This window comes from Malania oleifera, chromosome 5, assembly GCF_029873635.1.
Source record: "Malania oleifera isolate guangnan ecotype guangnan chromosome 5, ASM2987363v1, whole genome shotgun sequence".
Classification (NCBI taxonomy): Eukaryota; Viridiplantae; Streptophyta; class Magnoliopsida; order Santalales; family Ximeniaceae; genus Malania; species Malania oleifera.
Genome location: NC_080421.1, coordinates 79,573,062 through 79,598,559, shown reverse-complemented (window position 1 = coordinate 79,598,559; position 25,498 = coordinate 79,573,062). Strand labels below are relative to the sequence as shown.

The 25,498-nt window shown below is 39.8% G+C and overlaps 1 protein-coding gene across 2 annotated transcripts in view; it reads right to left on the bottom strand.

Annotated features, from left to right (window-relative positions):
- Positions 1 to 1,897: 1,897 nt before the first annotated feature.
- Positions 1,898 to 25,498, bottom strand: part of LOC131156338 (uncharacterized) — a 66,450-nt gene continuing 42,849 nt past the window's right edge. Inside the window, exons 1-2 of one of the 2 annotated variants that reach the window (XR_009136973.1) lie at positions 20,805 to 21,193; positions 2,091 to 2,199 (exon numbers count right to left, since the gene is read on the bottom strand). The gene's annotated coding sequence lies outside the window, so the exon portion shown is untranslated. Of the gene's footprint in view, positions 2,200 to 20,804; positions 21,194 to 25,498 lie in introns of those variants that run through there. The other variant, XM_058109941.1, reaches the window with a different exon arrangement.

The following is a 25,498-nucleotide window of genomic DNA, read 5'->3' as shown; positions in this document are numbered from 1 at the left end:
TTATAGGGTTATTTATGGAATATTAGCACTCCGGGCCTCATTGGGTTTAGGACGCTACAGTTATGGTATCAAAGCCTAGGTTGTTTGGATCTGCAAACTCTAGAGAAATAATACTATCAGAGTATAGGAATGAGTGGTGATAAGAGTAGGAAGTGGTGACCTGGATACAGTAAAGTAGGTCAGGTATAGGGTGGATAGTGAATCAGAGTACATAAGAGGTTGGGGTTTTGTCTAGTAGCCTAAAGGCAGAATTCCCTTGACGGTCCTCTATGGTTTTCATGATGCGACAGTCTCAAAAAAGTCATGGCAAACCATCGACAGTTTTGTTTCATAGCGGTAAGTCTGACCCTTGGATTGAGAAGTTGGAGGTCAAATGATTTAATTGTGCGGGAAAAGTCTATCAGGGAAGGTCTAAGTATTTCAGTGCGGGGTATAAGGGAAATTTATAGATATAGCTAATGAGTTGTACAAGTAGTATTCTGCCAATAGAATTCTAAGCAAGTTATTCTTGACCCTACTTGTAGGATGGATCCCAGAGATAAGGAAAAGGATGCTATATAAGATAAAAATGTGGAGGATTTTAGAGAGGAAGATATCAATGTCTCGACAGCATTGCGAGCTTTAGCTCGGTAGGTTAGGGCAGAGATGAGGCAGGACTAGAAAGGGCAGGACTACCCACTTGCAGAACGGGGTTGCATCATTGAGCAGTTCACCCGTATGCATTTGTGGCATTTGTAGAAGGAGTGGACCCAATTGCAGCTGAGGATTGGGTCCAAGAAATTGAGGAACTTCTACCTGTTCTACATTACACCGATGAGTAGAGGGTGTCGCACGCTACTTTCAAGTTGATTAGGGAGGCTAAGCGGTGATGGAGAGCAGTCAAGATGGTGGAGGATCATAGGCCAGGACTTGCAGTTACTACCTGAAGCTGATTTAAGGAGATTTTCTTGGATAGATATTTCCCCACTTCCACTAGAGAAGTTAAGGCAGAGGAGTCCAAAATCTAACTCAGGGGCACTTGATCGTACAGTAGTACGTGGCCAAGTTTGTGGAGCTATCTCGCTTTGCCCCCTACATGGTCCCAGACAAGCTTAGGAAGGCTTGAAGATTTGAGAGGGGTCTGAGGCAAGGAATATGCCCGCAGGTGGTGGCGTTTCAAGCCCAAAGCTTCTCTAAGCTGGTGGACAAGACCATGGTGGTAGAGGCCAGTATACAAAAGTGTGAGGGAGTAGTGAACCAGAAGAAGAGACCCCTGCCTCATGGGTTTCAGATTGGCACAAGTTGGGGTACATGGAGGAGGCCTGGTGACTACGTAGGTCAACGACATGAAGTGGGACCCCGAGCTCCTCAGGGAATTTAGTCATGCCCTCCTTGCCCCATGTGTCATTAGAGGCATTAGACAAGTGCCGGGGTAGATTAGTTGTCTGTTATCGATGTAGTAGACTTGGCCACATATGTAATGACCTGACTATTTTAATAATTATTTATTTATTTAATATAATGATCCTGATAAAACATAATCAACCTGGACCCTGGGTACCAAAGATATACCTGAAATACAACACTGATACCTAAGCAGCGGAAAACGTAAAATCATATACATATCAAATCATCTAACCAACACAATACTAGAGTTTTACTACAAATTTTATATACATACACACATCCTAAAATAACCAAAAGTGCCCTAGGGTCACAACCCAAAAATTCATCAGACCCTAGCAAAATAACTTACCCTTCAGACAGGGTAGAACAGTCGAACTCTAATGCTGCGGAGCTCTATTCGCTCTTTTATCTGGGGCTTCTGAAATGTTTATATAGTTGGGGTGAGACACCTTTTAGTAAGGGAAATAAACTAATATCAGTGTGTAGCAACATGAGTATTTCCGTGTTATACATACAACAGTACATAAATCATATTTGATAAAACTATCTGTATCATATTTAGGAAAAACATAATTTATCATAACATGGTATAACATACTGAATTTCTATACATAAAAAAAAATCATATCATATAATTGTACATGAAATAAAACCTTGGATGGATAGCTGACTGGTGTCATGTCTTACTCACACATGATTAGGTTGTGCAGCTCAAAGGCGGGACTTAGCAATGACTGGCAAACCACGCTAGATCAACATAAGTTTGTAAGTACGATGGGTCTACCCCTCCTGGTCCGAACACTAGAGGAATGCCTGCACTACCATAAAACCACATCAACTGCCGATCTCCCACTGCCCCTTACGACAAGTGGTGGCACTAACATATACATGATCATGATCATATAGCTACAGTATCGTGCTTCGTGAAAGGCGAAACCAAGCCATCCGGATTCTGATAACATATAGTAAATTTCAAATAATGATACATTGCTGTTTTATAATAATATCTGTCATGATAATATTTTCATGAATTCTTGCATAACATATCATGTAAAATTCACAGCCCTTACGCCGACATAGCATATCATATAAAATCACGATTCTTACGCCGGCATATCATATAAAATCCATGGCCATTATGCCAACATATCATATAAAATCCACGACCCTTACATCGGCATATCATATAACGTTCATAGTTTGAAAATCCCTGTATCGTTTTTAATATTTTCCTAAAAACAATAAAAACATGCTTAATCTGAAAATATAATATTATGATATTATATAAAATCATGGAATTTCAAACTCATGTCACAAAAACATGGATATTGTTCCATTCATAAAATTTACACAAAATCGTAATCCCTGCTGAACTGTATTAAAATAGTTTTCCTGTTAAACAGTAGTATTCTCAAACTCAATTCTATAACATACATAGTTTCCTTGAAAATAAAAGTTGAATATTAATAAATAATTTCATAGAAATATTGACTTAATTTATCCTCTTACCTGACTTATGGAAAAACCCACAAATTACTCCAAAATTACACCCATGTTCCCTAGCTCAATACCCTAAAATTTGCATTTCCCTTACAAAATTTCAGTATTATCTTTCCTAACATATTCTCCTTAGTACAGAAACCCCAAATACTCATTAAAACTAAAATTAACTAACTTACCTAAATTTTGGGATGGTTCCCAAGTTGGCACAACCAACGATCTACTCTAGCAGATGTGAAGAGAAACTTCCTAGGAGTAGCGTGTCGGCTTCGAATCATTGAACTGGCGAAGAACTGGTCCAAAAACTTAGAGAGAAGGGATAGGGGACGAAATGTAGAGAGAGAGAGAGAGAGAGAGAAAAGGGTTGCATGCAAGTTTTCTCGCTAAAGACCCGAGTTTGAGCTATTTATACATCTGCCTTCGTCGGCAAGACACGTCACTTCGTCGATGAGGCCAAGTGGAGAGTTCGTCAGCAAACGCTTATTCATCGTCGACGAATTTCAGGCCTTGAAATAACCCTCTCGGTAATTCCTCGTCGACAAGACACGTGTCTCCGTTGACGATCCTAATAAGTCGCTTCGTCGACAAACACGACGCTACGCTATCCTGGTGTGTACCCTTTTAAAAATTTCCTTTTCCTCTCCTTTCTTTTATTATTTAATTGCTATAATTCACTAGGTCTCTACAACATAGCACGAAACTATCGTGCACCGCTTAGTGATGCGCCCGCACCTCATTAGTTCCAGGGATATAATCAGGTACCCCAAGGAGGTCACCAGAGGGGCACCACCTAGGCGCGAGTGTATTCGCTTACGCCGAGAGATGTAGAGGACTCCAATGACATGGTGATAGGTACTATTTTATTTTTGTCGCACAAAAATATTGTGTTGTTTGATTCAGGAGCGACACATTCATTCGTGGCTCCGGAGTTCGTTAAACTGTGTGGGATAGAGGCCCAGCCACTGGGCATCATATTTATCAGTGGCTACATTGACAGGGATCGTAGTAACGTGTAGGAGGGTACTTAAAAATTTTTTGATCAGTATTCAGGGGAAGACGCTGTCTGCTAATCTTATAGTTCTCGACATGCACGGATTTGAGGTGCTGACTTCTGGTTATGCCAGTATCGACTGTTACAAGAAAGAGGTGGTGTTTAGACCTCCAGGAGAGCAGGAGTTTAGATTTGAGGGGTTGCATGTGCGTGCCTCACCATTGATTATGTTAGCCACACAAGCTAAAAGGTTACTCTTGAATGGGTGTCAGGGGTACCTAGCTTGGGTAAACGAAATACCGGAAGGGGAAGTTAAGTTGGAGGATATTCCGATAGTAAAGGAGTTTCTTGATGTATTTCTAGAGGATTTTCTGAGATTACCTCCTGAGCGTGAGGTGGATTTCGTTATTGATCTATCTCCGGGAAGGGCGCTAATCTCTAAGGCTCCGTATAGAATGGCTCCAATCGAGTTGAAAGAATTAAATGAGCAATTACAGGAGTTGTTGGATAAGGGTTTCATTAGGCCCAGTGTATCTCCGTGGGGAGCACTTGTGTTGTTTGTTAAGAATAAGGATGGCTCAATGAGAATGTGCATCTACTATCGAGAGATAAATAAAGTGATGGTGAAGAACAAGTACCCGCTACCGCGTATCGACGATTTGTTTGACCAGCTCCAGGGAACATAGGTTTTCTCAAAGATTGACCTTCGATCCAGGTACCATCAGGTGAGAGTTAAGTCAGAGGATGTACCGATGACTGCTTTCTAAACCCGGTATAGCCATTATGAATTTTTGGTTATGTCGTTCGAACTAACGAATGCACCTGTTGCATTTATGAACCTAATCAATAGAGTCTTCCATCAGTACCTGGATCAGTTCATGGTAGTGTTTATTGATGACATATTGATTTAGTAAAAGAGCCTCGAGGAGCACAAGAATCATTTGAGGACAATACTTCAGGTGTTAAGGGAGAAGAGAATGTATGCTAAATTTAAGAAGTGCGAGTTCTAGTTGGAATAGGTGGCATTTCTCGGGCATGTGATATCCAGGGATGGTCTTTTTGTGGATCCAAGTAAAATTGAGACAGTAATGGACTGGGTAAGACTGAAAAACATTCATGAGGTCAAGAGCTTTCTGGGTTTGGCAGGATATTACCACCGGTTCGTAGAAGGTTTTTTTAAGCTATCAGGCACTCTGACGAAGTTAACTAGGAAGAATGTGAGATATGAATAGACAGATGAGCCTAAATAGAGTTTCTAGGAGTTAAAGTAGCGACTTGTCACTACGCCAATATTGACCATTCCTTCAGGAGAATGGGGTTTTGTAGTCTACAGTGAAGCATCTCATAAAGGGCTCGGGTGCATATTGATGCAACGGGGAAAGGTTATTGCATATGCTTCTCAGCAGCTTAAGGAGTACGAGAAGAATTATCCTACGCATGACTTGGAGCTAGCAACAGTGGTCTTTGCATTAAAGATTTGGAGGCACTATCCATATGGTGAAAAGTGTGAGATTTTCGCAGATCATAAAAATCTTAAGTACATATTCATGCAGAAAGAGTTAAATATGAAACAGAGGAGGTGGCTTGAGTTGATAAAGGACTATGACTTCTCCATCAGTTACCACCCAGGGAAAGCTAACGTGGTAGTTGATGCTTTAAATCAGAAGTTAGTGAATGCATCATTCTTGGTAGTAGTAGCTCAATAGCAGATCAGGACAGATCTGGAAAGGCTTGATGTGGAATTTGTTGAAGGCAACCATTAGGGGTTCATTACTAGTCCGGTTGTTCAACAACCTTAGAGGAAAGAATTAAAGTCGCTCAAATGAAAGATGCAAAGTTGATGAAAATTATGGAGAAAGTACAGAGTGGTTTAGGAACAGGTTTCAATATCTCATACGACTTAGTTTTGAGGGTTTACACCCGACTGTGTGTACCTAAGGATGTAGAGATTAAGAGGATAATTCTGGAGAAGACTCATTGCTCTCTCTTTATTGTATATCCTGGGAGTACAAAGATGTATAGGGATCTGTGAGAATCCTTCTGGTGGAACAATATGAAGAGAGAGATTTCCCGATTTGTGGAACAGTATTTGACATGCCAGCAAGTGAAAACAGAGCATCAGAGGTCAGTAGGACCACTGCAACCACTTTGTATTCCTAAGCGGAAGTGGGAGCATATCTCTATTAACTTAGCAATAGGGTTGCCTTCAGCATTGCATGGACAAAATGTTATATGGGTAATAGTGGATCGTTTGACTAAGACCACACATTTTGTTCCTATTAAAGTCAGTTACTCCATGAATAAGCTGATAGAGCTACATGTATAGGAGATAATCCGACTTCATGGCGTCCCAGTATCCATTGTATCCGATTGAGATCCACGGTTCACCTCCCAGTTTTGCAGGAGTTTGGAGAAGGCCTTGGGATCTCAATTGAATTTCAGTACCGCATTTCACCCGCAGACTGTTGGACAATTAGAGAGAACGATTCAGATATTAGAGGTTATGTTGCGGGCGGGCGTGCTAGATTTTGGCGATAGTTGGATTCAGTTTTTGTCACTTGTGGAGTTCATCTATAATAATAGCTATCAAGCTAGTATCGAGATGGCACCATATGAAACGTTGTATGGTTGAATGTGCCGATCTCTGCTGTATTGGGACGAGATTGGTGAAGGACAGATTTTGGGACCAAAGCTTATTCAACAAACTTCCGAGAAGATCAAATTAATTAGGGATAGAATTAAGATAGCTCAGATTCGGCAGAGGAGTTATGCTGACACTTGCCGATGAGACCTGGAATTTGGGATAAGAGATACGATATTTCTGAGGATTGCTCCGATGAAGCGAGTTATGAGGTTTGGAAAGAAGAGTAAGCTAAGCCCTAGGTACATCGGGCCATTTGAGATACTAGAGAAGGTTGGTTCGGTTGCATACAGGATAGCATTACCCCCCATCTCTGTCAAGAATCCACGACGTCTTTTATGTATCGATGTTGAGAAAGTATGTCTTAGACCCTTTGTAAGAAGCCGACTGGAGATATGTAGATTGATTGAATAATGAAAAGGTAAAAACGTAAATTTTGTAGGCTTCATCGATGAACTCATTGTTCTCGTTGACGAAAGCCCTCGTACTCTTCGTCGTTGAAATTCAGAGCCTCATCGATGAAGAGATACCAAACGTATTGTAAAATATCAGAATAGGGTTCGTCACCGAAGGAGCCGATTCGTTGATGAAACGTGTGGATGACTCGTCTACGAAGGCGCCATTTTGTCGACGAGGCTGGCCGGGTCAAACAGTTATAAATATCTTTTTCACTTGCTTCATTACTAAGAAAGCTAAAACACACACACACACACACACTCTCTCTCTCTCTCTCTCTCTCTAGGATTTTAAGCCATAAATTGCCAGAATCAACAATCCGATGTTACCATATGGATCAGGAGGAGAAGTTCTACGTTTTTATCGGATCGAAAGTTCATTTTGAGGATTTTTGGGTTTTGACCCAAAAACGAGGTAAGGGTCCGATTTCAGTTTCGTTTCTGAATATGTGTAGTAGTAAGAATTATAGTGAAATATAGTTCTTGGATGTTTAGGTTTTGGTGTCTCAATTCGTAGTTTTGGAATCATAGAGTTTGTATTTTGATATTCGGAAAAAGGTAAGAGGATTCTATTTATATCAGCTATTTTTGAAATCGGAATCAGTAAACCTGTAGTTTACGATTGTATGTATGTTTTGGTTACTTATTTGGGAAAATCTATCAGGTGAAAATGCGGAATTTTCGGGTTACAGTTTTTGAGAATATTTGGGGTTTCGAGTATCATCTCTATTTCTGTTGGGAAATCGTATGTTGTATAAAACTGTAGTATTGAGATGACGGTACCTGTATTTGTATTAAATTGTATTTCTCGAATTGAAAACGATATGATTTATTGTATACTCAAATAAGTGTGGAATGAAATGTTGTATGTAAAATGTTCCAGGGTTTTGTAAAACAGCTAAGGGTGGCTAATTATCATCCGCTGATAAGTATAAGAACATGAGTTTCAAAATTGTTCCAGGTTTTGTAAATCAACTAGGGGCGGCTAATTACCGTAGGCGAAAGTGTCTAGCTCTATAAACGAGGGTGTGAAATATAGCCTGTTCTTTCCGGTTGGTCACCGATAGATGTGAGCGAACACCATACTTGCATGATATCATTGTGAGGCTTCGGTTATTATCGGGTGTCGTTTGCTTGAGTGTGACGACACTAACTATATGTTTGGTATCGTATGTACTAGAACTGAATTGTGAAAATACAAAAACTGTATTGTGTTATGTTTTATGTTGAAATAACACTTGTATGCCACATACTGATATAACCTTCTTTCTTCCTTACTGAGAGGGGTCTCACCCCGAACATACAAATATTTTTTAGGTTTTTTGGGTAGCCGAAACTAGCATCCCAGCGTCCAGAAGCGTGGGTGTCGATTAGTTGTGTTTAGTACCTGTGTAAGTATGGGTTTTGTAACCGGGTTGTCATTATTGGGTTTTGTAAACACCAAGAGTATGTATTGTATTTTGGAAATGTATATTCTAGTTATGTATAGACTCTGGTATGGTATGATGTACATATAGAAAGAATATTTCTGCTGCGTATTTGATGAGTATGGATATGTATGTGAATGTGTATAAGGTGTACGTGTATCCTACAGGGTCAGCCTCTCATTCAATGTAGTATCATGTATGTTTTAAATGATAAAGGGATAGGTTAGGTTACTAAATGCACACCTGGGGCCCACTTGTGGGTTCAGGGCGTGACAGCTTGGTATCAGAACTAACCAGGTTGTTAGATCTTGTAGACTTGGTTAGGCGTAGTCATGTGTACATACGAGAATATAGGATGTAGGAAATGGGTAGAGTAGGTCGAGGGTTGTCTCGTTGCTAGACAGGGACTCATTGGCGGTGTTTTGTGTTTTTACTAGAATAACGATTTCAGTAAAATCACGGCAAACCCTTGATGGTTTCGTGTCGGTGTGGTAGGATAGACCTAGGACCGTGAGAGTTGTAGTTAACATGATTAGCTTCCAATGATTGTGTTAAATGTATACGATATAGGAATTCTAACTGAGTCATATCTTACTTTCATAATGGAGCCCAAGGATAACAACTTGGATAGTGGTTCCGAGGGGACTGCGAGTGATGAGTCTCCTTCTGTGCCTCAAGGTTTTACGAGGCAGGTTATGCGAGAGATCGGGTGAAGTGTCAGGAGATGTGAGTGCTATCCTACTGCTATGGGTTGTACCATAGAGAGGTTCACCCACATGCACCCTCCGACGTTTACGAGAGGACCCGATCCGGTAGTAGCAGATAATTGGGTGCAAAAGACTAAGAAGATATTGGAAGTTCTGCACTGTACTAACTAGCAGAAGGTTCTCTATTATACCTTTCAACTGGCAGGAGAAGCGGAAAGATGGTGGATGGCGGTGATTCTGATTGAGAGGCAGAGGGCTGGTCCATCTGGGAGGGCTGGTCCATCTGGTATGACTTGGAGCCGTTTCAAGGAGGTATTTTTCGAGAGATACTTCCTAACTTCCACTCGTGATGTAAAGGCTGATGAGTTCTTGAGCCTGACTTAGGGAACCCTGATGATGTAGAGATATACAACCAGGTATTTTGAGCTATCTTGTTTCACGTCGTACTTGAACTCGAACAAGTATGAGAAGGCTCGGAGATTCGAGAAGGGTCTGAGGAAGGACATCCACAGGCTTGTGGGGATGCTATAGATCTGAGAGTTTTCTATTCTGGTGGATAAATCCACTATAGTTCAGATTGACCTCCAGGGGGATGAGGTGGTACAGAAGTAGAGGAAGAGGTCAATATCTTCTGGTTCTCAGACTAGTCCTCGACAAGGATAGTGGAAGAAGAAGAAAAACTATAGTTTGACTTATCGCCAAAATACCGAGCGGCAGAGTTCTCAGGGGGATCCATCTTCCGCACTATGCGTCAAGTGTCGTAAATGGCACAATAGTGAATGCCAGCCGTTTTGGGGTAACAGCTACAATTGTGGCAAACTGGGTCACATATCCTGAAACTGTCAAGCACAGAGGAGTGATATGCCTGCATAGAGCCAAGACAATGGAAGTAATCAGATGCCTCAGGGGAACTATCATGAAAACACGGCTCCGACGAGGGTGTACTCTCTTACTCTAGCAGATGCGGAACATGCGGGAAACGTGATAATAGGTACCATGTTATTGCTTTCGAATAGAGTTGTTGTTTTATTTGATTTGGGAGCAACCCATTCGTTTATATCTGCTAATTTTGTGAAACTGTGTGTGGTTGAAACCCAAGTAATGGATGAATGGTTGTTTGTGGCTACACCGACTGGGAGTGTAACGATCTATAGTAAAATGTTGGGAAACTACCCAATGGTTACTCGAGGAAGACTGCTACCGGGGAACCTAGTAGTGTATGACATGTGTGGATTCGACGTCATACTGGGGATGGATTGGCTATTCTCTAGTTATGCGGTGATTAATTGTCCTAGGAAGATAGTAATCTTTATATCTCCTAAGGAGTAAGAGTATGAGTTCATGGGATTGTGTGTGCGTTCGACACCACAAATTCTATCAGCTATACAGGCGAGAAGGTTACTCTTGGAGGGTTGTCAGGGGTACCTAGCTTGCATGAAGGAACCACCTCGATATGATATGAAACTTGAAGATATCCGAGTGGTTAACGAATTTCTGGATGTATTCTCAGAAGACTTACCTAGTTTACCTCCCGATCGACAGGTGGAGTTCACTATCAAGTTGCTGCCAGGTAAGACACTGATTTCGAAAGCTCCATACTGGATGGCTCCAATTGAACTTAAGGACTTGAAGGAGCAGTTGCAGGAACTACTGGACAAGGGTTTTATCCGACCTAGTGTTTTGCCCTAGGGAGCTCTAGTATTGTTCGTGAAGAAGAAGGATGGGTCTATGCGAATGTGCATTGATTACCATGAGATCAACAAGGTAACAGTGAAGAACCGATACTTGTTGCCTCGTATAGATGATTTGTTTGACTAGCTGCAGGGAGCGCAGGTCTTTTCAAATATCGATCTACGATCAAGATATCATCAGGTGAGAGTTAGGACTGAAGATGTTGTGAAGCCTGTTTTCCGAACCAAATATGGTCACTATGAGTTTCTGGTCATGCCTTTTGGGTTGACTAACACTTCAGTGGTATTTATGGACCTAATGAACAGGATTTTCCAAGAATACCTGGATTAGTTTGTAGTGGTGATCATCGACGACATTCTGGTATACTCTAGGAGTTTGAAAGAGCATGAGAATCATCTAAGGTTGGTAATTCAAGTTTTGCGGGAGAAGAAGTTGTATGTTAAGCTAAAAAAATGCGAGTTCTGGTTGAATCAGGTCGCGTTTCTAGGCCATGTCATGTCTAAGGGTCGTATCTCAGTTGATCTTGGTAAGATAAAAGCAATGGTTGATTAGGTGAAACCGAAGAGTGTGCAAGATGTTCGAAGTTTCCTAGGACTGACTGGCTATTATCAGCGGTTTGTGGAGGGATTCTCTAAGTTATCTAGCCCTCTAACACGGTTGATGAGGAAGGGTATGAGATTTAATTGGACCAATGAGCATGAGCAGAGTTTCTAGGAGTTGAAACATCGATTGGTCACTGCTCCAATTTTAACCGTCTCATCTGGGGATTATGGTTTTATGATTTATAGCAACGCATCGCTGAAGGGATTGGGATGTGTGCTGATGCAACAGGAGAAAGTGATTGCTTATGCTTCTTGGCAACTCAAGGAGTACGAGAAGAATTACCCCACACATGGCGGCAGTAGTATATGCGTTGAAGATCTAGAGGCACTACTTGTACGATATACAGTGTGAGATCTTCACGGACCATAAGAGTCTCAGATACTTTTTCACACAGAAGGAGTTGAACATGAGGCAGAGAAGGTGGTTGGAACTGATCAAGGACTACGACTACACGATTAGCTATCACCAGGGAAAAGCTAACGTGGTAGTTGATGCGTTGAGAAGGAAGTCAAAGCATGTGTCAATATCTACAGTAGTAGGTCAGCATCATATCAGGCGGGATTTGGAAAGTCTTGGCGTGGAGCTGGTGGATGGTAATCATCAAGCTTTTGTTGCTAGCTTGGTGATCCAGCTGAAATTATTTAAGAGGGCTAAAGCCATGCAAGCTAATGATGCGAAGTTATACGAGGTTGTGGATAAAGTGTAGCAAGGGTTGGCTACAAACTTTAACATCTCCAAGGGAGGAGTGCTAAAGTTTGGGACCAGGCTATGTATTCCAAACGACGAAGGGATAAAGAGGACGATGGAGGAGACACATTGTTCTTTATATACAGTACATCCGGGTAGTACGAAGATGTATCGGGATTTTCGTGAATCTTTTTGGTGGAGTCACATGAAACGAGAGATTGCCCAATTTGTGGAGCAATGTCTGACGTGTCAGCAGGTAAAGGCTAAACATCAGAGGTCGGCAAGGCCGTTCCAGTTATTGAGTATGCCAGAGTGGAAATGGGACCACGTCTCCATGGAATTCGTTACCAGGTTACCACCAGCACTACACAGATAGAATGTCATATGGGTAATCGTGGACAGGTTGATTAAATCTACTCACTTTGTACCGATGAAAGTTAGCTACTCTTTGAGTAGGCTAGCAGGGTTGTACGTGTAGGAGATAGTCAGAATGCATGGGGTACTGATGTCCATTGTTTCGGATCAAGACCCGAAGTTTACTTCTTGATTCTGAAAGAGCTTATAGGAAGCACTGGGACGAAACTTACTTTCAGTACAACATTCCACCCCCAGACTGATTGACAATCAGAGAGGATGATACAGATCTTGGAGGATTTGTTACAGGCTTGTGTATTAGACTTCTGTGGTAGTGTGATTCAGTTTCTACCATTGGTGGAGTTTGCTTATAACAATAACTTCTAGGTTAGTATCGGAATGGCACCGTTCAAGGCATTGTATGGTCAGAGGTGTCGGTCTCCTTTGTGTTGGGATAAGGTTGGCGAACAGCAGATATTGAGTCCCAAACTCATACAACAAGCTTCTGATAAGGTTGGTTTGATCAGGGATAGGATTAAATCAGCTTAGAGTTGGCAGAAGAGTTACGCGGATGTTTGCCGTCATGAGTTGAAATTCGAGGTTGGGGGTAAGATATTTCTGAGAATCACTGCGATGAAAGGGGTGATGAGATTCGGAAAGAAGGGCAAGCTGAGCCTGAGGTATATCAAACCATTCAAGGTACTGCAACGAGTGAGTCTAGTATCCTATAGGATTGCACTACCCCCTGCACTCTCGAGGATCCATGATGTATTTCACGTATCCATGTTGAGGAGGTACGTGTTGGATCCATTGCATGTGATTAGTTACTAAGCTTTAGAGATTGGGGATGCTTTGGCGTATGAGGAGATACACGTTCAGATTCTTGACTGTAAAGTTCAAAAGCTGCGTACCAAGGAGATACCGTTAGTGACGGTACTATGGTTGAATCACGTGGTTGAGGAAGCTTGTAACGACCTGAAGAATAATGGTATTTAAATAATAAAAGGAAAGGGAAATGGAAACCGGAAACAGAAGGAGACAGTTGACTTCGTCGACGACGTTGCATTTTGGAAAGAATAATCCCGAGAAATTTTTCAGCTCCTCGTCGACGAATATAGGAGACTCGTCGACGAGGGTAAAATAGGAGCTCGTCGACGAGGATAGGATTCGTCGACGAACTTTCTACAGGACTCGTCGGCGAGGTGACGTGTCTCGTCGATGAGGAAATACCGAGGGGATGATTTTGGGGTTTCTGAATTTCGTCGATGAAGGGGAGAGTTCGTCGACAAATTTTCTCTTGGCCTCGTCAACGAGGTAACGTGGCTCGTTGATGAAGGCCACAGTTTAAATAGGCCTAAAATTCATTTTTGGCTGAAATTTCCTACACATAACTTCTCTCTCTCTCTTACCCTACGGTTTCTCCTCCTTCTCACTAAGATTTTGGGTTGGGTTTCCACTGGTTCGATGATCTGAAGCCACCACGATACTCCTGGGAAAGTTCTCTGCAAGTCTGCCGGAGCAGATCGTCAGTGGGGCTGAGTTGGAAACCATCCCAAATCCAAGGTAAGTATTTCTACTCAGTATTTGGTTATTTGATAGTTGTATGAAGTGTTATACGCGTAGAAATACTGAACTTTAGTTCTGGGGAATGCTATTTCCAGGGTGTTGAGTTGGGAACCCTACGGGTGCGGGACAGATTTTCTTATGGGCTTTTCAAGAATCCAGTAAGGGGATAAACTAAAATAGTCCTTCTAAGAAAATGTATGTATATATAGCATTTGATTTCAGGAAAGTAAATATGACTCTTTATATATGATTTATATTTGGGAAAATACTGTTGAAAATGATGGTATGTTGAATATGCGGAAAACCTGTTAGTGTGACATGAGTAGAAATTGTTATGAAATACTATTTTTCTGGGAATGTGTTAATGATATGGATTTTTATAATGAAAAACTGGCGTATGGGCCGAGATTTTGATATATTTGCCAGCGTACGGGCCGAGCTATGTGTATGATTTTCCAGCGTACGAGCTGAGTTATGGATATGTTTGTCGGCGTACGGGCCAATCTATGGAAATGATTTGCCAGCGTACGAGCTATGCTATGATATGATTTTCCGGCGTATAGGCCGAGCTATGGTAAAATGTGAAATACCGGCGTACGGGCCAATGATTTTCATGATATACGTATATATGCAAAATGATATGATTGATTTAAAAATTAATGATATGAAATATCCATGTATCACAGTTTCAGTATATGTTATATGATATCAGAACTTGATTGGCTTGGTCTAGGCTAGCACTTGCACGGTTTTACCGTTGCTATGTGTCCATGGTTTTCATGATCATGATATTTGTGTTAACGCCGCTGTACAGAGTGGTGTGAGATTGGATGGTTGATGTGGTTTTTAAGAAGTGTGTGAGCTCCCCTAATGTACGGACCAGGTCTGGCAGACCCATCAGACTTATAGACTGTACTTTTGACTTGGCAGTGGTCGGCCAACCATTGTCAGGTCCCACCTTCAGGCCACACAACCCAGTCATGTGGGGGTAATACATGACAACAGTTAGCTAACCTACCAAGAATGTTTTTGGTATTATTATTATTATATGAGATGATATATGTTTATGAAAATATAGTATGTTCTGCCATGTTCTGTATGTTCTGTATGGTATATGTATAACACGAAATACTCATGTTGCCACACGCTAGTATTAGTTTATTTCCCTTACTGAGAGGTGTCTCACGCCAAAATTTTATAAACTTTTCAGGAGCCTCAGATAGGAGAGCGAGAAAAGCCCCGCTGATCTAGAGCTATTTATCTGCCCTCTTTGAAGGGTAAGTTTTAGTAGGGACAGTTGGATTTTGTGAGAAATGTCCCTAGATTTTGTTTTTGGGATGTATATATTGAAATACAGTAGATATAGTAACTCTGGTATTTATGGTAATATAATGGATGTTTTTTTATTTATAATATTGTGATTGTATGTTTCCTGCTACTTTGGCTTTCGTTATGAGTTCTAACATATCCCTAGTACCCACGGGTCTAGGTGGATTATGATATGCTGAGTTGAGTTTTATGATTTTATAATATAAAAAAAAAAAAGTGGAAATTAAGCAGGTCATCACAAAGCTTCTTAGGAGTTAGAGATGGAAATATGCTAGAAATGTCTGCAGTTATTCTTAGTTGTTTTGATAGTAGGATCAGTATGGGTATGTATGTATGTAATATTCTGTTATCATAGTAATGATGTGTGGTTAGTCTTTGGGAGAGTATGTGATATTGTGAGCTCCCGAGACAGTGTATATATGTAATTATAGTATTCCTTCGCCATAAGTGAGGGTATGTATGTATTTAGGACAGGGTTGCTATGTGGGTGGCCGCCAACTCTTCCTAGAGTTGGGTATGCCATTGTTCTCATTGATGATAGCCCCCGTACTCTTCGTCGCCAAAATTCAAAGTCTCGTCGATGAAGAGATATCGAATATGTTGTAAAATATCGAAATAAGGTTTGTCGCCGAAGAAGCCGGTTCATCGACGAAACATACGGATGACTCGTTGACGAAGGCGTCGTTTCGTCGAGGAAGGCTGGCCAAGTCAAAGGGTTATAAATATCTTTTTCACTTGCTTCATTGCTAAGAAAGCTAAATCTCTCTCTCTCTCTCTAGAACTCGAAACTTCTCTCTCCTTTTAGGATTTCAGGTCGTCAGTTAGAATCAACGATCCGACGTTACCATGTGGATCAGAAGGAGAAGCTCTACATTTTTAGCAGATCGAAAGTTCATTTCGAGGATTTTCGAGTTTTGACCCAAAACAAGGTAAGGGTTCGATTTCAGTTTCGTTTTTGAATGTGTAGTAGTAAGAATTATAGTGAAGTATAGTTCTTGGATGCTTAGGTTTTGGTGTCTCGATTTGTAGTTTTAAAGCTGTAGAGTTCATATATTGGTATTCGGGAAAAGCTAAGAGGATTCTGTTTATATCAGTTATTTTTTAAATTACAATCGGCAAACCTATAGTTTACGATCATATGTATGCTTTGGTTACTTATTTGGGAAAATATATCGGGTGAAAATGCGGGATTTGCAGGTTACAGTTTTTGGGAAAATTTGGGGTTTCGAGTATCATCTCTATTTCTGTTAGGAAATCATATGTTGTATAAAACTGTAGTATTGAGATGACCGTACATGTATTTGTATTAAACTGTATTTCTCGAATTGAAAACGATATGATTTGTTGTATACTTAAATAAGTGTGGAATGAAATGTCGTATATAAAATGTTTCAGGGTTTTGTAAAACAGGTAGGGGCAACTAATTACCGTATGCTGATGAGTATAGGGACATAAATTCCAAAATTATTCCAGGTTTTGTAAATCGGCTAGGGGCGGCTAATTACTGTACGCTGAATCAGCTAGGGGTATCTAATTACCGTACGCTGACGCCATGTCTTAGCTAATTACCGTGGGCGAGAGTGTCCAACTCTGTGTCCGAGGGTGTGAAACATAGTCTGCTTTTTCCATCTAGTCACCGATGGGTGTGAGTGGACACTGTACTAGCATGATATCGTTATGAGGCTTCGGTTATTGCAGGGTATCGTTTGCTTGAGTGTGACGATACTGATCGTATGTACAGAAACTGAATTGTGAAAATACTGGAACTGTATTGTGTTAATGTTTTAGGTTGAAATAACACTTGTATGTCACACATTGATATAACTTGCTTTCTTCATTACTGAGAGGTGTCTCACCCTAAATATGCAAATATTTTTTAGGTCCTTCGGGTAGCCTAAACTAACATCCTTGCGTTCGGAAGCATGGGTGTCGGTTAGCTGCATTTAGTACCTACGTAAGTACAGGTTTTGTAATCGGGTTGTCATTGTTGGGTTTCGTAGACACCCGGAGTATGTATTGTATTTTGGGAACGTATGTTCTAGTTATGTATAGACTCTGGTATGGTATGATGTATGTCTAGAAAGAATATTTTCGCTGCGTATTTGATGAGTATGGAATGTATGTGAATGTGTATAGGGTGTATGTGTACCCTATGGGGTCGGTCCCTCATTCAGCGTAGTATCTTATATGTTTTAAATGATACAGGGACAGGTTAGGTTACTAAATTCACACTTGGGGCCCACTTGCGGGTTTGGGGCGTGACACCCTTCGCATGTGTTAAGCTATGAATTCCTAGAAATCAGAGATATTTTATCCTATGAGGAGGTACTAGTTCAAATTTTAGATTGGAAGGAACAAGAACTTCTTACTAAAAAGATTCTGTTAGTAAAGGTGCTCTGGCGTAACCACACAGTGGAAGAAGCTTCATGGGAGTTGGAAAAGGAAAAACGTCAGAAGTTCCTGCAGCTATTCAGCAAGACCTAACCCTAGGCAAGTAGGTACGACAGTTTAGGTAAGAATATGATTGTATATATACTATGTTTTGTACAGGTTGTCTGGCTAAGTTTGAATGTTTGTAAATCCATAGAGTTCGCGTTTAGTGTTTTAAGTGGTATTGCGAGAATTTTGTTGATCTACTTGTAATCTCCTAAGGATCGTTATTGTAACCAAGGTATTCCTCTACCATAAGTGAGGGTAATTAATAAATTTGGGATGAGGCTGTCATATGGGTGGCTATCGGCTCTTCCTAGAGTCGGGTGATTGAATCGGTAATTCCAAGAGTGATGATAAGTATGAGTTAACAAATTTCGAGGATGAAATTTTTATAAGGGAGGAGAATGTAGGAACCTGAACCATGAAAAAGAAAAGAAAATAAATGAAGGGAAGGAAAATCAAAGAAAGAATGGAGGTGGTTTGGTTTGGCACTAAACCATCGACAGTTTGAGGCCATCTCAGAAAACCGTCGACGGTTACAATAACTGAGAGCATTTTAAGTGCCAAACCATCGACGATTTCGTCAAGTTCAGGAAAACCATCGATGGTTTTCTACGAGGCATGGGCTTATAAGTTAGAATCTTTATTTTTATTTTTTTTTCATTTCATCCCAAACCTCTCTCTCTCTTTCTCTCCTACGGCCTCCCGAGGCTCCGGCAAGTCCCTCCGATCACTTTCCTCATTCTTCTCGGCTTGCCAGCTTGTTTTCCCGCAGTAGGATCGTGAAATCTAGGGTTCATTTCCAATCGTTTTAGACGTTTTTTCAAGAACAGATAAGGAAAATAAATTATGTCAGTTTTTCTTGAATTTGAACTGATTAAATTCGAGTGTATGAACTCGTATATGTTATATAAGATTTTCTGGTTAATTCAGACATATGAAATGGATGTTTTAATTATCATATGTATTTGGGGGGAAAACCTAAAATGTGTTGGTTGCTCATTTCTATTTTCTAAAAATATAATTTTGGTTAAATAAAATTATGGAGATGATTAGACCTAATTTTCAATAAAAAAATCTATTTTCCCAAGCAGTTTAGTATATTATGGATTATCAGTTAAAAAATTGTGTGGCATGAGATTTATTCATATTTTACTACATAAGTGAATTTGAGTGTTTTTTATAGTATTATATTGTGAGAATGTGATTTCGACTATTTGATGGGAACACGGGAAATGTGGTGGAATTTGTAAAATGTGATATGACGGCTGAGTGTCGGGTTTGATATGATGGCTGAGTGTTGGACTTTATATACGGCTGAATGTTGGGTTTTATATGACGACTGAGGTTGGGTTTTATATAACGGCTGAGTGCTGAGTTTGATATGACGGCTAAATGCTGGGTTTCGATATGACAAGTTTTATATGAAAAATGTGTAAATGGTAGGTTTTATAATGAATTACGAAAATGAGAATTTTATTACAGTTTTATTACTTAAATTGCATTATATGGTTTAAGAACCCTGAGGATCAATTGTGATGAGAGCACGGTACCTTAGCTAGTATTTGAGATAGTGCAACCACACTGTTCTTGATAGAAGTGTTGGTAATGAAAAGTTTATTTGACCATGAAAGGGTTGTGTACCCCCCTGGAGTCTAGACCAGACTGGGTAAGCAAATTGGTCTTACAGACATGAGGTTTGACTTAGCCTGGTGGTAGGCCAGCCAGGGCTAGGTCCAGTCTTCGGACCGTACAACCCAATCATGGGGGTTTATACATGATGATGTTGTATGTCCAAAAGAGGGTTTCTTCTACACATATATGTGAACTTATGTAAACGATATTATTTACTGAGTTGATTATATTATGAGGAAGTGTGTATTTCCAGTTGTGTAAATGTGAGTTATATTATACAAATGTTATATTTTTCAGCTAAAGTAAATTAAAGAATGAGTTTGATTTCATTAGAACTCATGCTAGCCACACACTGATAATAATTTATTCCATCTTACTGAGAAGTGTCTCACCCCAGTAAATATATCAATTTTTCATGACCTACAGGAAACCGAGTCTAGGAGCTCTGGGGCGAAACCTAGACGATCTAACTGAGAGTGGGCTTGATAAGATACTAGTTTGTTATGTTTAGTTGTTTTCGAACATTTTGGGTTGTATAATGTTTTGGAAAATTTTTGGTAAGATTGGTTGAGAGTAGTACTCTAGTATGCATGGTTGTATAAATAGATTTTGCTTCCGCTGGTTGTATGCTTATATTAGTTATGGATGTTGATATGGTGGTATCAGAGTATTATAGGGTTATTTATGGAATATTAGCACTCCGGGCCCCATTGGGTTCGGGGCGCTATAACGGAAATTTTCACAATTGATTTGGTTCGACGAAAGAGTTATTTTTAAAAATATAACTTAAATTTTAGATATCAAGAAAATAGTTAGTGCTTATATATTTCTAATTATTTCATTTAATATGTAATAAGAAAGGAATATACATTCTCATAATGAAATTTGAGAATAGTTATTTCTTATCTATTCCTTATTATAAACGTATAAAATGTCTCACATTATTATTTGTTTTATAGTAATAACATAATTTTATGTATAACTAATTGTAACTAACATATTAAAACTAATCCATTCGTGGGAATATATAAGCTGTAATCTTAGTACTCGATCTAATCGAAATAAATGAATTTTCTATACATATCACAAAATATGATTGTTGTCCCATGGTAATCAACATGTTGACATGTAAACTAAGGTAATGTTTGTTACGAACATGAATTTTAAGGTTTGAATTTAGGTTACATGAATTTGAAAGAAACTCATGTAGTAAATGGAAGCGTGAATTTCAAAACTTAAATTTGAAATTCTATAAATTTTGAATAAAATATAATAAAAAATTATATTAATTTTCTTCCAAATTTAAGATCCTTAAGATCAATATAATTTACTCCATATTTCTCTAAATTTATACAAGTTTTAATTTTTAAAATCCCAAGCCCAAATGACTGTACGTACCTTTTTTTTTTTTATAACCCATGAACTCCAACCATCATCGCGTCACTTTGGACACTATGGTACGACACAAAATCCGGAGGGGTGAGAGTCATCCCCCCATTGACGCACCCTAGTAATTCACCGGTACAAGGATTCAAGGAGAAATCAAACCTGTGACCTTGAAATCACCGAAATCACAAGTCGTCCTGATCACTTGAGCTGGCCGGCTGGGCAACAACTAATTTTTTTTCTTTTTTTCCCCCTCCATATGTGGACTTGGAGCACGAGCCCCAGCAAATCTTTATTAGTCGCTTTCCCTCGTGGAAGAATTGTGAGAAACGACGGAGGAAAAAAAAATCAACAGCTCCAACCACGGGCAAAGACTTGCAGAAGAGGATGCCAAATTTTCCGTTCAGACGCTCCTTGATTTCCTGTTTCTGCTTTGGTCTCTTTCTAAGGTTGCTTTCCACCTTCGCGCAGGGTCGGGCTTACCTTAGAAAGGACCAAAGAGGCATCATGTTCCAAAGCAATGAATGACTTTGAAAAAGGCAAACATTGACAAAAGTAAATTAAAGCGACTCGCTTTTCTTTTGGGTTGTTGTGGGAGTGACACGTAATGATTATTTTTTTCAATGCACCAATTCCGACACCACATTCCTCACGCCTCATCATGTGAGTGAACCCGTGAAGCAAGGGGTACGAACGGTGAGGACGGAGGCGTCCGTGATGGCGATAGCAATGTCGGCTGTAATGCAAGTGGCAAGTCCTTGAGAAAATTAGGGGCCAAAAGTATGACAGCATGCGGTACTGCACCTTTGGAGATAATATTAGCTACCAAATTTGGTAAAATGGATAAAAATTCATTAATTCAAATAAAATTTAACTTGCTTAAATTAACTTACAATTGATCTGCACATTAAATGAGTCAAATGTGATTTAAATACTTTTTTTATCCGTCACTGAATGAGTCGGTTGGCGAATTTAGGATTTTATGCGATGACTACCTATCTGTTAACAACTAATGTTTAAATTTATTGATAATCCAATCTGCTCATGCTTATTACACATCAAATCAATTAACATAAGTTCTATTGGTCAAGACCTGGTCCAATACTCTCAGCTTTTGCACTACTATATGCGTCTCTAGGTCTACCCTACGCCCACATTCAACTCAAGCCTAATGTTCAGTTTTTTTGTGATCAAAATAAAAGTCTCTAAATTTATGTTCTGAAAAATTAAAAAAAAAAATAATTTTATGATTAGTTATTAAATGTTTAATATATTATCAAATTAAAATTTTTAAAAAAACTTTACTTATTGTGTTATAAAAATAAATTGTTCATTAGATGGTAAAAAAATATATATATTAGGGATGAGAATGACGAATTATCCGTCATCTGCCACAAATTATTTGATCTGAACAGTTATAAATCCATAACTTAAATGAGTCGGATAAGGATTGTAATATTCTCACCTAAAAATCCATCTAATTCGCTACGGATTATCCAACCCGATCCGCTTTGTCAGGTCTATTCCGAAGCATCAATGTGCTCCTCCCATTAGACCCCACCATTCAATGAAAGTACCCCAAACAACATATCTTATATGGTAGAGCTCACACATAATGTAACGCCCCAACACCTGAACCAGACAACAGGGGAGTCTTATTGGACTAATGATTGATCCCACAGACTAACATGTGTCATTTTCAGTGTGTTTTGTCCCCACTCACACACTTTCTGAGAAAACTTCCCGAAATGTCACTCATCGCAAGATTACTCTAAATCAAGCACGCTTAACGGTGGAATTTTTATGGGAAGGCTCCCGAAAAGAAACATGCACCTTATTGATATAGATAGTAACATCAAATTCTTTTTAAGTCTTTCTTCCACGGGATATCACATTCTCCCCCACTTATAGAATGCAACGTCTTCGTTGCGAACCAACATTTCCAAACTCAAGCGATGTGAATCTCATCACACTTCCGATTGGGTAATTGCTATGATACCATTTTGTAATGCCCCAACCTAAGTCTGTCTGGGGGCACTGTGTCTCTCCTCCTCCACTTGAACCAGACAACAAAGGGGCGGGTCTTATCGAACTAATGATTGGCCCCATAGATCAACACGTCTCCTTTTCAGTGTGTTTTCTCCTCACTCACACACTTCCTAAGAAAACTTTCCAAAAAATCACTCATCCCAAGATTACTTCAAGTCAAGCACACTTAACCATGAAGTTCTTATGCAGAATTTGTAAAACTGATTGATAAAGTGCAGGACAAACAGAGAGAAGAGTTTAGTATTTCAGATGATGGAGCTTTGAGGTTCCGTACTAGATTGTGCATACCTGCATATGCTGAGATTAAGAAGGCTATCCTAGAGAAGGCCCACAGATCCCTTTACATGGTGCATCCTGGCAGTACTAAGATGTATCGGGACCTGCGAGAGTCATTCTGGTGGAGCGGCATAAAGAGGGAGATAGCCAAGTTTGTGGAGTAGTGTTTGACGTGCCAGCAGGTAAATGTTGAGCACTAGATACCGGTGGGACAATTGCAGCCACTTTACATCCATGAATGGAAGTGGGATCATATCTCTATGGATTTTGTTACAGGATTATCGCCGGTGTTGCATGGGCAGAACGTCATCTGGGTGATTGTTGATCGACTGACGAAGACTGTCCACTTTCTCCCTATTAAAGTCAACTACTTTACGAATAGGTTGGTAGAGTTATACGTTCAGAAGATAGTTCGACTTCATGGAGTGCCAGTATCCATAGTTTTAAACTGAGACTCACGTTTCACGTCACGATTTTGGAAGAGTTTGCAGAAAGTTTTGGAGTCTCAATTATCATTCAGCACGGCCTTTCATCCCCAGACTGATGGACAAATGGAGAGGATAATCTAGATACTAGAGGATATGGTACAAGCATGTATGCTGGATTTCAGGGGTAATTGGACCGAGTTTATGTCGTTGGTAAAATTCGCGTATAATAAGAGCTACCAGGCCAGCATTGGGATGACACCTTACGAGACATTATATGATAGAAGGTGCCGCTCTCCACTATACTAGGATGAAATGGGTGAAAGATGAGTTCTAGGGCCAGAGTTGGTGCAGCAGGCATATGATAAAGTCCAACTTATTAAAGATAGAATTAGTGCAGCCCAAAGTCGGTAGAAAAGTTACGTAGATACTCGCCGTCAGAAGTTGGAGTTTAAGGTAGGAGACCACGTGTTTTTAAGAGTAGCACCAATGAGAGGAGTTATGAGATTCAAGAGGAATGGTAAGTTTAGCTCTTGGTACATTGGCCCATTCAAAATACTTGAGAAAGTGGGTCCAGTTGCCTACAGATTAGCTTTACCACCAGCATTATCCAGAATTCATGACATATCTCATGTTTCTATGTTGAGGAAATACATTTCATATCCCTCCCACATGATCAGTTATGAGGAGTTAGAGCTTAGAGATACTTTAGTATATGAAAAAATACCAGTGCAGATTCTAGATAGTAAAGAACGGGAGTTGCGCACCAAGAAAATACCACTAGTAAAAGTCATGTGGAGGAATCACGCAGTGGAGGAAACTTTGTGGGAGCTCGAGGAGGAGATACGACAGAAGTACCCACATTTGTTCAGTGGGGATTAGTATTAGTCAGAAGAGAAAAGTAATAGTTCAGATAAGGTAAGTTTTTGTTTCGATTTTGTTTTTTCCAGTGCAGAGTAATTGATGTATATAATTGTGTTTTGATTTATAGGATATAGTTGGTTTTGGAAGAATTTTGATTAGTTATTGTAAACTCCCAGGACCATATGTGTAACCACGGTATTCCTCTGCCATAAGTGAGGGTGATTAATAAAAGTACAGCGAATTTTTCCTTTAGATGTCAGTACATGTATAGTCAACAAATTTTGAGGATGAAATTTTTTAAAAAGAAGGGAGAATGTAGAGACCCGGAAAAATAATAGCAATAAAATAATAAAGGAAAAGGGAGAATAAAGGAAAAGAAAATAAGGAAAAGGAATTATATTAAAGAGCGTTAACAGGAATTCGTCGACGAACCCAAGGTTCTTGTCGACAAACGTCCTTCTAGATCTCATCGACGAAGTATACGTGTCTCATCGACGAAAAAATACTGAGAGCATATACTTTAGTTGAGTAAAGGTTCGTCGACGAATCCTCTGTCTTCATCGACGAACTACCTTTTGTGACTTGTTGACTAAGACACGTGTCTCGTCAACGAATCCACGTGGCCAATCGTCTATATATATATATGCAAAAATCACATTTTTAGCAAGGGTTTCAGGTTCTTTTCTGTTTCTCTCTCTAATTTTCGGTGCTCCTTCCTTTTATCTTCAGATTCAGCTTCGTTATACCCCGTTTCGACGATCGGAAGTTACCACGATGATCTCAGGGTGATTCTTTGCAAGATAGCTAAAGCAGATTGTTAATTTGAGTTTCTTGGGCACTACCCCAAAATCAGAATAAGTGAGTTATTTTAAGGTTTTCATGGTTATTAGGTATTTCTAGGCCCAGGAAATGTATTAAATGTTTATATACTAGAGTTTGAATTGATTAAACTAGGGTTGATGTGGTTTCAAGGTTTGGAGTTCTGAACACTGTAGGCATGGGTTGAGGATCCCTGCGGGTGTTTCCTTAGGAATTCTGGGTAAATTTGATAAATAGTTAATGCTTTAGAATTTCGTAGATAAAATGAGATAT